The following is a 13044-nucleotide window of genomic DNA, read 5'->3' on the forward strand; positions in this document are numbered from 1 at the left end:
GGACGTACTTGCCCTTTGCCGTCGTTTTAGTGCCACCATGCCGGAAACTGACCGCGTCCATCATGTTCTGAAAGGAATCAATTCTGTGGCTTTTAACACCCTAATTGCTCAAAATCCTTCAAGTGTCGATTCAATCATTACCACCTGCCAACGCCTCGACCAGCTGCAGTCCTCCCGCTTGCAGCCCCGCCTCGCACACCGCGGCCTTGCTACGGCCTTGACCTCTGCGGACTTCTATCTGCGAACACTCATTCAAGCGGTCATCCGCGAAGAGCTCCAAGTCCTCGACCCTTTCTGTCGCACGGGTGCGATCATTTTCCCGCGCCTTTTAATGACGCTGGACTTCGTAACATCTTGATGATGTTACGAAGTCCAGCGTCATTAAAAGGAGAGGAGTTGTCAACACTCACCCACCCTATCGCTCCTGAACCTCCTAGTCCCCGCCCAGCACCGACCTATGCTCAAGTAGCTGCATCTTCCCCTCCCTTTGACCAGCCGCCTCAACCGGCCCCGACATACAACCACATCAACGCAATGGCGACTGCTCCAGCTGCGCCATCCTATTACGCACCTTGGCGCCCCGCCCGCACAGTGTGCTACTACTGTGGAATTAGAGGTCATATCTCCCGCTTTCGTCGTCGACGCCTTCAGGACGAGCGCCGTGGTTACGCCGCCTTCGAGGGTGAGCTACCTTCTTCTTCCTATTATCAACGTCGGCCTTCTTCCAGCCCGCTTCGCCGATTCTCTCCGCCGCCGCCACCCTCGTCTGCTCCTAGTGGGGCCAATGTTTCCCGACGCCGCTCCCAATCCTATATCGCCGTTCCGTGTCCCCACTCCGACCCGCAACAGCTCTCTCTGTCCGGCACTCAGAAAACTAGGCGATGCAGTTTCCGGAGGTGAAACTGCACTTTGCGAAATCACTAAAAGTCCTCCAGGTCGGCAGTTCAATATGATTTCTGTTTTAGCGGAAGTACTACCTGTCGAAGCTTTGATTGAAACAGGGGCGGCAATTTCGGTTATTCACGCTGATTTGTGCTGCTGTATGCGGAAAGTGACGACACCATATGATGGGCCTGAACTTCGTGGAGCAAATGATGTCACTCTGCGCCCTTCCGCGAAGTGCACTGTGCGAGTTGTTACTGACGGTGTCCGCCACAATGCGCAGTTCGCTGTACTCTCACCTTGTGCGCATCTGATGATTTTGGGATGGGATTTCTTGTCAACAGCTTCAGCAATAATTTCTTGTGGCGACCGTGTCATCCATATGACAGACAGTGATTTTTCATATGACTCTTCCGACCGCCATCATTCATTCACTGCCGCAGCTGATACAGTTTTGCCTCCTCAGTGCGAACAACTGCTTACCGTTGTTTCCGACCGCATCACTGATGGGGACGTACTCATCGTGCCGTCTCATCGTCATTTTGCGCGTGGGATCGCCTTCCCGTCAAGTCTTGTCTGGTTCTGCAGCGGCTTAGCGATCGTAGCAGCCAAGAACACTTCCCGCGATTCCCTCCTGCTGCCCAAAGGAAACTTCCATCCCTTGCGTATTAGATGCTCAACCTATGTCTGTGATGGCGCTCACCGCCCCTCTACATCAGCAACCTGTTTCGTCCGACGTCTCTCCTACTGTTCTATCAAAGACAATTAATCTGAACCTCACGCCGCATCGACGTCAAGAATTGCTCACATTGCTTCGCAGTCACCAAGCCATTTTAGATGCAACTTCCCCACCACTGCGACGGACTACTGTTGCACAACACCGCATATTTACCGAAGGGAACTCGATCGTACGGCGACGGCCTTATCGGGTTTCTCTCTCCGAACGCAAAGTCATTGAAGAAAATATCCATGATATGCTACACCGCGATATTATTCGTCCCTCAACAAGCCCATGGTCCTCACCGGTAGTGTTGGTTAAAAAAAAGGACGGCTCAGTACGATTTTGTGTTGACTACCGTGCGCTCAACAAAATTACCCGCAAAGATGTCTATCCAATGCCTCGCATTGATGACGCCCTTGACTGTCTTCAAGGCGCCGAATATTTTTCCACCTTGGACCTACGCTCGGGTTATTGGAAAATACCTATGCACGAGGCCGACAAAGAAAAAACTTATTTCGCAACTCCAGATGGACTTTACGAATTTAATGTTATGCCCTTCGGCCTCTGTAACGCCCCGGCCACATTTGAAAGAATGATCGATACTGCACTTCGTGGCCTGAAGTGGAGAACTTGCTTGTGCTACTTGGATGACATTGTTATCTTTTCTTCAACTTTTCAAGATCATCTCGCGCGCCTGAATGTGGTTCTCACGTGCTTCGCTTCAGCGGGCCTTCAGCTGAACACCAAGAAGCGCCACTTTGCACAGAAGGAAATTAAAAAGTTTGGACCATCTCGTTAGCCACGACGGCATTCGTCCAGACCCTGACAAAATCATCGCGGTCCTGAACTTCCCTCGTCCTCAACGGACTGCAGATTTGCGCAGCTTTCTCGGCCTGGCGTCCTAATTCCGGCGTTTTATTAGAAATTTCGCAACTATTGCTGCTCCCCTTCATGAACTACTTAAAGCGCACAGCTTATTTTGTGTGGCCTGACAAGTGCGACACTGCTTTTACCAAACTCAAGCATGCCCTCACATCAGACCCTGTCCTTGGCCACTTCAGTGACGCGGCTCCAACCATCCTGCATACTAATGCCAGTGGCCACGGTCTCGGTAGTGCACTTCTGCAGCGCGACGCAACTTCGCGTGAGAAAGTGATTGCGTTCGCCAGCCGGACCCTCACTCCAGCAGAGAAACATTACACCATTACCGAGAAGGAATGTTTAGCAGTCGTCTGGGCAGTCCAAAAATTCCGCCCTTACTTGTACGGTCGTCATTTCACTGTTGTGACCGATCACCGTGCTCTTTGCTGGTTGTCTTCCATAAAAAAACTTGACAGGCCGACTAGGCCGTTGGATTCTGCGCCTCCAGGAGTACCACTTGGACATCCTTTATAAATCGGGTCGCCAACACCAGGACGCTGACGCGCTTTCTCGCTGCCCACTTTCGGACTCAGCCTGCTGTTTTTCTACGCATTGCCATTCCTCCTCTGACCATAGCCCACCCTCTTCGACGCACATCACAGCAGTTTCTTTTGACGACTCCGACCACAAACACGATTTCCGCTCGAAGCAACTAGCCGACGCCTACTGCCGTCCCATCATCGACCGCCTTACCGGCGCTTCAAAACCACCCAACACCCGGCTCCGCCGACAGCTATGCAACTTCAAGCTCGAAGATGGCATCCTACGTCGCTACATGTATTGCCCCGATGGAACCCGCTGGGTCCCAGTCGTGCCGCGGGTGCTTCGCTCCCATTTCCTAGCGGCTTTCCACAATGACGCTACTGCCGGTCACCTAGGTTTCCACAACACATACGACCGCGTGAGGAGACGTTTCTCTTGGCCTGGCCTATCCTCCAGCATTGCAAAATACGTCGCTTCCTGCCTCCTGTGTCAACTTCGCAAACGGCCGACTTCTGCACCCGCTGGCCTCCTACAACCCCTTCCCAGTCCCGCCACGCCGTTCGCAGTCGTCGGCATCGAGTTATATGGTCCCCTGCCTCTCTCCAATCGAGGTAACCATTGGGTCATCACAGGTGTCGACCACCTTAGGCGATACGCCAAGACAGCACCTGTGCCCACTGGTTCGGCTCAAGAGGTTGCAAATTTCTTTTTGCAATCTATTGTTTTGCGGCATGGTGCACCCTGGTGCTCCTCAGTGACCGCGGGAAGACCTTCTTATCGACCGTTGTTGCCGAAGTTCTTCGCGCATCATTCACCCTTCATAAGACAACATCAAGCTACCATCCACAGACCAACGGTCTAACTGAGCGTTTTCATCGGACTCTATCCGATATGATCTCCATGTACGTCACACCGGATCATCGAAATTGGGACACTATTCTACCGTTTGTCACTTTCGCCTATAATACAGCCATACAGCGGACTACCGGTTACTCTCCGTTCTTCCTCGTTTACGGCCGTCCTCCCACCACAATATTGGACAGTTCTTTCTTCTCTACGCCTGAATATACCTCCACATCAGTACCTGCCCAGTTCATATCGCTTGTGGCCAGATGCCGTCACCTTTCTCTCCTTAACACTGCAGCCTGCCAGGAAGACCGCAAGTCGCAAGAGTCGCTACGATTCTACTCATCGTGTGGTCTCTTTCCTACCAGGTGACGAAGTACTCCTTTTCACACCACTGCGCATCCCTGGCCTTAGTGACAAATTTCTCCACCGCTACCTTGGTCCCTACAGGGTCATCATTCGCACTTCACCCGTGAACTACAGTGTTACACCTGTTGTTCCACCAGCCGGTCGACGCCACCGTGGTACAGAAATTGTCCACGTTTCCCGTTTGAAACCGTTTGTACGCCGCGAACCATCGGTTGCTTTGGAGCGGCCAGGCCGCTTCCAACCCCCGGGCAGATTGTGTGAGCCTTCCAGGGATCATCTTCTTTCTAATGTACACACCATCATCATTCCGTGGCTGCGCCTGTGGCACGCGCCAGGATTCGCTTTTGGAATAAACACCAGGCACAGACGTCTTGCCGTCTCGGCCTGGACTTCCTTCACAATATATATATGTTTGTCAAATATGTTTTATTATATGTTTGTCAAACGAGCCCCTCATTTCCTTTACCTTGTATATATATATATATATATAAACAAGAGAACTCATATGAGCGGCTCGTATGACAAACAAATAGAGGAAGCCAAGAGTCACCGAAACTTAGGTGGATAGGCAAATGTTCCCGTTTTTTTATAATGTGTAGTGCTTAATGTTGGGAGGATAATTCGTCCATAAATCTGTCGCTTAAAGGAAATGTATTATCACACAGCAGATAATGCAACCGTGCCGTCGGTGGGATCTGAACCCACGACCTCCGAGTATCTTGTCACACGAAGGAAGTTGTTGGGTTCCTTCACACACACACACACACAAACACACATATATATATATATATATATATATATATATATATATATATATATATATATATATATATATATATATATATATATATATATATATATATATATATTAAGGAAGCCAACAGTCACCGAAACCAATGTGCATAAGAGAATATTTAGTTTTACTTAATATTTGGTGGTGATTAGTGCGAGAATAATACTTCAAATTGATTTTCACAGGGCATTTGACTGCGTGCAGCATACCATTCACCTCAATAAGTTACATGCCTATGGTGTGCGCGGAATAACCCTGGATCTCCTCACAAGCTATTTAGGAAACCGCTTACAGTATGCTCGAGTAAATGAGAATTCTTCCGAAAGACTAGCCATAACCTATTCTGTTCCGCAAGGTTCCCTCTCAGGACCTTCATTATTCTTAGTTTACATAAATATTATATTCTAAATATTAAATTCGCCTGATATTGTAATTTACGCAAACGACACGAGCCTTTTTCTCTGCCCCTTCACTGCCTACCATTTAAATTATGACCAACATTCACCTAACTAGAATTCATATGCGGTTGCAGGCAAATAGTCTGACCCTAAACCTGAAGAAAACTACCTACATTATATTTAGGCCAATCGACGTTGTTGAACGCTATGCAATCAATATTCATTACGAGAACACAATAATTGATAGAGTCAGCAGTCTCAAATTCCTCGCTGTCTGGTTTTCCGAGCTCTTTCTTGGAATATTACGTTACTAATCTTATACTTGATCTATGGAAAACAGTTGGTTGCATTTACAGAATCTGCCATCTTCTAGCTAAATGGTTGAAGTTATCTATGTACTATGAACATTTTTATTCCAAATTGTCTTATTGTTGTCTCGTCGGAGCCACTACGACTAAAAGCAATCACAATAAACTGATTCTTGTACGAAAGAAGGCATTACGAGATATCGAAGGGTATCACAGTCATTCTCAATACTTGGCTAAAGCAGCACTCTTTCTCAAGCACAGTTTGCTTAAGTGGATCAGGTATATTTTTATCGTTTGTTCAATCATTATCATTAACACATCTACAAAAACAGGCTGTATAATACCATTCCAGACAATTCCTCACCACACCATAGCATCCGAGCCCATAGGAAACTAGTCCCTAAGACGCGTACCAACTACGGGAAACAGCAAATGATCTATCAAGCACCTACCGCCCCAAATAATTTTTAAGATGATCTTAATTGTAATGTTTCTCTCAAACATTTCAATGCAATAACCAAGCGCTACTTAAAGCAAAATGACATGTTAAATCCTTAAACTTTTGTGCACCGACGTTCTGACACAATCTTAGGTTACCTAATAAATAGAGCTTCTTTTTTGCCTGAACAGTATTAATATAATGAAAAATCTAATGTATTTCACCTATTTGTTTTCTGTGCGCACGCGAAGCCTGGTTTTACGTCTTGTTTGTTGCTCCGCCGTGATCACGTTTCATGCAATGTGCGACCGTCATTATGTTTGCTTTGGTCTGAATATTGACTGAATATTGAATATTGGTTGAATATTGACTGAATGTTTGATTTGACATGTTCAATTTTTTTTTACCTCTGCACAGTACCGCAAACTGTACAAGGAAGCTGAGTTGTTAGGCGCTACAGGCATTTTGCCTCAGCTTCCTTTTTTTTAGCAAGGAAGAAATAGTCTATGAAGTTTGAATAATGTGTTAACATAAACAACTTACAAGGCAGCAGAAAAACAACCATGTCGCCGGTGGGATCCGAACCCACAACCTCCAAATATCGTGTCCGGTGCTGTAGCAAGTAGTTTTCTTTAAGCAACAGATTAATCGAAGTGTTATTCTCTCACAACGCAGCGCTAAATAATAAAAAAAGAAACATTCTCCTATGCACCTTGCTTTCGGTGACTGTTCGCATCCTTCATATGTTTTCCAAACAGGCCCCACAATTCCCTTACCTTCTCTGGTAATAGCTTAACGAGGGTCTCTGTTCTGGCAGTCTTGATGCCAAAGGCAGCGTAAGAGGCCTCACGCACAGTTTCCGCCCTCGCCGTTGGTTGACGTTCCACGTCAGACTCGGGGTAATACAGGACGTGTTACGTCCGCCGCTATGGACGAGGGTGGCGCTGGTGAACACTCTCAAGGTTCGCTTACACGCAGCAAACATAAATACCCACGACAAAAGCAGATTGGACCGCCGTCGCCGTAGGTGAGTTAGTAATAATAATAATAATAATTGGTTTTTGGTGGAGAGGAATTGGCGCAGTATCTGTCTCATATATCGTTGGACACCTGAACCGCGCCGTAAGGGAAGGGATAAAGGAGCGAGTAGGCACCGAACGCGATATTCGGAGGTCATGGGTTCGGATCCCACCGGCGGCAAGGTTCTTTTTTCTGCTGCGTTGTAAGTAGTTTTCCTTAAGCAACAGATTAATAGAAGTATTAGTCTCCCACTGATCAGCACTATAATAAACGAAAGAAACATTCCCCTATGCACCTTGGCTTCGTTGACTCTTGGCTTCCTTCATATATATATATATATATATATATATATATATATATATATATATATATATATATATATATATATATATATATATATATATATATATATTTATATATATATATATATATATATTAGATACCGCATATATTAACACCAGATCTTTAACATTACCCAAGTTTGTCTCGTGTTTCCGTCTCCGCTGGGATCACTGTGTTCGGCATCGCAGAAACATGGCGATTTATGATTCGTTATTTTCTCGATGAATGGCTACTGCGAATGTTGTTTTATACAGTTATCGCCGGCTTACGCTAATGTCCCTTTCGTTTAATTAATGGTTGTGTCAAACCAATCAGGAAGAAATTACAAAACTATTTCGTGACTTCGCAGTTCACCGAGATGGCCACTCGTCATTTGGTGCTGAGGGCTTTGTTGAGAAAGCGTAGAAGTGCTGCCGACGTTATTTTGATGCTGTAGTCTATTTGAAAACGTCACCATTGTTGCTTGTTGTGACACCGAGTGTATTCCAGCAGGCCTTCTAACCTCTGCAGTTTTCCTGAATGGCTCAAGCTTCTCTTGGAGTCCCATATGAGGCCGCATGCTCAATATTATCTCTCTAATCATCACCTTCATGTAAATCAGCCTGACTAATCCCAGTTCAGGAGAACAGCTTCTCCCATATACCTCAAACTAATCATGTGCTTTGAAAGGTTCGGCCACCTTAACCCCGGTAACTACTTAATCTCATCTGCCCATCTGATTTTCTGCCACCTGTTCGCTTGCTTCCTCCTACAATTAATTGTTACCACTTATGTTCTTCGGTTGTCTGCCTTCACATCACATCTGCTTGCAATAACGTTTGGCCTTGATTTAAAATCCGCTGACATTTAGCCGAGTTTGTCCTCTGGCCAATTCTCCTCTCTTCTTGTGTCTTACCGCAGCTTCTATCGGGTTATTTCTATTGTCTACTGTGCTGTCCGCAACCTAATTCCGGGGCTTTACGTAAGTATAGGCAAGGCTTCCGCTTCACAGGTTAGTACGGGCAAGATAAAAGTGTTTAAACATTTTCGTGTTGAAGGGTATTGGAAATGATTTATTTTTGAGAGGAGGAGCCCGTCTACTGTGCGATGCCAGTGCACGTTAAGAACCCCAGGCGGTCAAAATTTCCGGAGCCCTTCACTACGGCGTCTCTCATAGCCTAAGCCACTTTGGGACGTTAAACCTTCATTAACCATAAACCATAAACCGTAACATGCATACTCTAGCCAAAACTGGGTTTGCGGTTTTTTGTTCACTTGTATGAAAAATGAATTGCGTATAGTTATTGCAGGCTTAAGCTAATGTCCCTTAAGGTTTAATTCATGGTTGTGTCAAACCAATCGGTAATATATTCCAAAACTATTTCAGCACATCGCAGTTTGCAAATGCAGATAGCCACTTGTTCAATGGATAGGGATTTCTTGAGAAGAGGGTGGCAGTGTTGCCGACAGCGTTCGAACTTCTAGACTTTTCCTGAATTTCGCAAGCTTCGCAGTTAGGAAGGCCAGCCGCCTTCTACGGTCGCCGAAAGTCAAAGATTCCTCAAATTTTTCAACGATTACCCTACAGATTACCTTGCACGATCTTCGTATGTTTGCTGGTTCAAGCTGTGCTACTCTTGTATCGAGAAATTCTTTTCTTCAGCTTAGCCCTATATCTAAGCTATACGAAACCGATCTTGAAATCTTTTTTGACCTGTAGTGTATTCTCGGTTCTCAGCGCCAATTTCGTGCACCTTAATGCACGCAAGGCCTTGTAGTCAATTTCTGAACAAAAAATAAAACTAATGATGGTGACTGCCAGTGACAAAACCCAGATCATTATAATGGACGAAATGGTGCTCGTGGTAATCGGAATTGTTTTACGATTCGCAAGGTTTCATCCTTCAATTGATTAGGACAACAACCCGGTTAAAAATAATTGGATTCACATGTGTAATAATTTGAACATTGGCCCATACTTCAACGCTTGGCTAACGATGGGACACTTTCGGCCGCTCCTCGAAACTGCCCGTGCCACTCACGCCGGACGTTCATCAGAAGTTATCCCTCAAAATGTTCGCGAAGATTTCATTTCGTGTGCTGTGTGTATCTTTATTTCCTTTGTCCGCGCCTTCTTCAGTGCTTTTGCTCGGCTAAAGGTCCGGTAACAAAAACTCTTTTTTTTCTTACCGCATTCCTATCGTGGCCAGATCAGACTGATTATTAGGTGAAACAGGTGCATTGTCTTCACTGTAATTTCTAGATTCACCTGTCAGCCTGCCCCGCCGCGGTGGCTCAGTGGTTAGGGCGCTCGACTACTGATCCGGAGTTCCCGGGTTCGAACCCGACCGCGGCGGCTGCGTTTTTATGGAGGAAAAACGCTAAGGCGCCCGTGTACTGTGCGATGTCAGTGCACGTTAAAGATCCCCAGGTGGTCGAAATTATTCCGGAGCCCTCCACTACGGCACCTATTCTTCCTTTCTTCTTTCACTCCCTCCTTTACCCCTTCCCTTACGGCGCGGTTCAGGTGTCCAACGATATGAGACAGATACTGCGCCATTTCCTTTCCCCCAAAACCAATTATATATAACTGTCAGCCCCAGCCTAGTAACACTCCAAAGATCTGAATACAGTCACACAGCCAGTGAAATTGCTACGCATCTTGCCTCTTGTGCTCGGCAGCAAAATATTTCATTAGAGAAATTTTCATTTGTGGGGAATCACCTAGCTTAGCTACATGCATTTTAGACGTTCAGGTTCATGTACTTGGAAGAATGCAGGTTTCAATGAATGAATGCAACCTTCGCATGCTAAGCTCAGGATTATTTCACTCATGTAGCGCTTGAGAATTTACGCTATAAGTATACTGCTCCATAATGCAAAGGGTATTAAACAGCAATCCACATGTCTAAACAACTGAACGTGAATGTGAGAATGTCAGAGGCAGATACAATGTTTACAATGTGAATACTAGGCGATAATGACGAACAATTTTGCAGTCCATCAAGTCCACGATGCTTCGGCCCCTCAGTGATAAGGGCACTCATCTGCTCCGCCAGATTATACCCGGGATCAAACCAGTCGGCTGAGGGAGCGTTTCGATGGAGCCGAAACTCGAAGAACGCTCGTGTGCTGTGCGATGTCAGTGCACGTTAAAGATCCACAGGTGCTCTAAATTATTCCGGAGCCCTCCACTACGAGAACACACTATTTCTTTTTTACTACCACTTTCCTCCTTTCCCTTACGGTGCGGTTCGGGTGTCCGCCGAGAAGAGGCAATTACTGCACCGTTTCCTTTCCTACAAAAGCCTTTTTTTCAAAGGCCAATTTTCATTGTACAGCACACTGCGTGTTTGAACACGACAGCGTTACCTGGCAAACGACAAAAATGCAGCCAGACGCCAGTCTACTGAGTGGCGCCGATGCAGCTCGTCCCGATTCGCAGAGAAGCCGGTGTCGGCAGCGTTGGCCGTCCGCGAAAAATACTCCTCCTCGCACTCCTCCGCCTCCTGCTTTTCCTTCTTTTACTGCACCGTACGGGTGCCCAGCGAGAATAGATAGACAGCCATCATTTACTTTCCTTAAAACCAATTTTCCTTTAATTTTCTTTCCCTTACGGCCCGGTTCGGGTGACCACCGAGATAGGTGAGACAGGCGTCTTTTCCTTAAATTGTCAACGGGCCACGCGTCGCGCCGAACGGGCGCTGGCGTTCCGTGCACACCATGGCAACGCATCAACCCGCTGTCGCGTCTCACTCTTAAAGAAGAAGCTTATGCGTCCTGCAGTTTTTTTTTTGCTGTTCGTCTCTACAGCGTGGAAAAATAGAGTAAAAATAATATCCCCACTTCGCATAAATATCAGATTCCAATTTGACATTGATCAAAACTTCGTTGCAACGTCGACAGTACACCGTCAGCATTGAAAGTAAGCAAGGGTTCTACTTAGACGTTGAATTTATTGAGCAGAAGCCGCATACTGGACCACTAATTTTTCTGTGCGCTGAAAGCATTAGCTAGCGGTACCTAATCAAGAAAGTACCGGCTCTATTTGCTGTGTATCTGTGACTACTGCTTGTTTGTGCATAGACACGAGCTTATATGCACGTTTTGATGTTTCCCATCAGCTGGTTTTGAAACTAATTGTCTCGGCCCGATATACTATGTCCTCCAATGTATCATTTTCGGCGCACATTGATTGCTGGTATGGCGGTAAAATAAACATCCCTTTTTGTATTCAATAAGCGTATGTAGCTATGGGTAGCCAGCCTGTCTTCATAAACTTCTTTATGTTTATGAACTCTTCTAAAACTTGGGATCACTTAAGTTCAAATTTGGCGCTATAGTTTTAAAGTGTCCGCGTGGTCGGTTTGGGATTCCTTTGCGCGCCATTACGCAGATATCAGCCGCTTTTCACATGACATCAACTTCAGCTGTATGTCACGTCATCGCACATTATAATCCTTGACGCTAATTAGTGGCCCTTAAATTTAAGTTTTCCGTTATTGTTATTTGCGCACACTGCTGTGCGACGTGCTTGTACAAATCCTCTGTTTATCCTCCTGAACGAACATCCTCAATGGTGACGAAGTGGAGCCCACGGCTCTGATCGAAGGGACTCCGGTTGAGTTCCGTTTGACAACCTTTTGTAGCAAAGGATCGGCCCGGATTACGGAACTCGCTCTAAAGTTGTAGAGCGTGACGTCAAAATGACGAGAGCATGACGACAAGGCAAGACGTCAACGCGTGACGGAACGCAGAATCAACCAATGCCTAGTAGGCCGGGTGCCGCCCCGGAAGCGTTTTTCTGCACGACAAGAGGCCTATTTGCACGGCAAGGGGCCGTATGTTATCTTTTTATAAGAACACACAGTGAATTAAATAAATATTGCTTCATTCTTTCAAAAAAATGTAGTTCACTTTCACTGACATGAATGAAAACAAGAAGAACATCACTTTTGCAAATAACTGCTTTCGTGGGTAACTTTTGTTGCCACGAGGGCGCGCTGGCAGATGTAAACAGTAAACATAATAGTTTGTACATATTACTTCTCCCCCTGTCCTCTATTCCTGTCCCCTCACCTCTCTGATTTCATTTCTCCATTCTGCCTGCTGTCCTTTATTTCCGCTGCCCCAGCTCAGGTGTTTCAGTATCGATGGCAGATGCCGGGGCTAGCAAAAATCTTTTCATTCCTTTTTACTATTATTTTTAATAAAACCACTACCACCACCACCACCACCTTCAAGAAGACAGCTGACCCCACGGCTAGTTCCTGCTTTCTTACGCGTCGTCTGAAATCAAGGTTCTATTTGGTTGTCCTAAGTGCGCGGAGAACACTTGTCGAAGCCAGTGAAGGCCACGAGCTTTCAAAAAGGAACCTGCAAGAAACATCGGTACCGAAAATTGACGAAGACAACTTGAGGTAAGCCGGTGTTATTGGTTTAACGATGTCATATGCCAAGAATAGGATTTTGGTTCAGTTTCTTTTGCTTTAGGAAATACAAAACGACCACGAAGCACAGCTTGTTGGGTAAAATCAACTTTT

The sequence above is a fragment of the Amblyomma americanum genome, chromosome 11 (genome assembly GCF_052857255.1).
Source record: "Amblyomma americanum isolate KBUSLIRL-KWMA chromosome 11, ASM5285725v1, whole genome shotgun sequence".
Classification (NCBI taxonomy): Eukaryota; Metazoa; Arthropoda; class Arachnida; order Ixodida; family Ixodidae; genus Amblyomma; species Amblyomma americanum.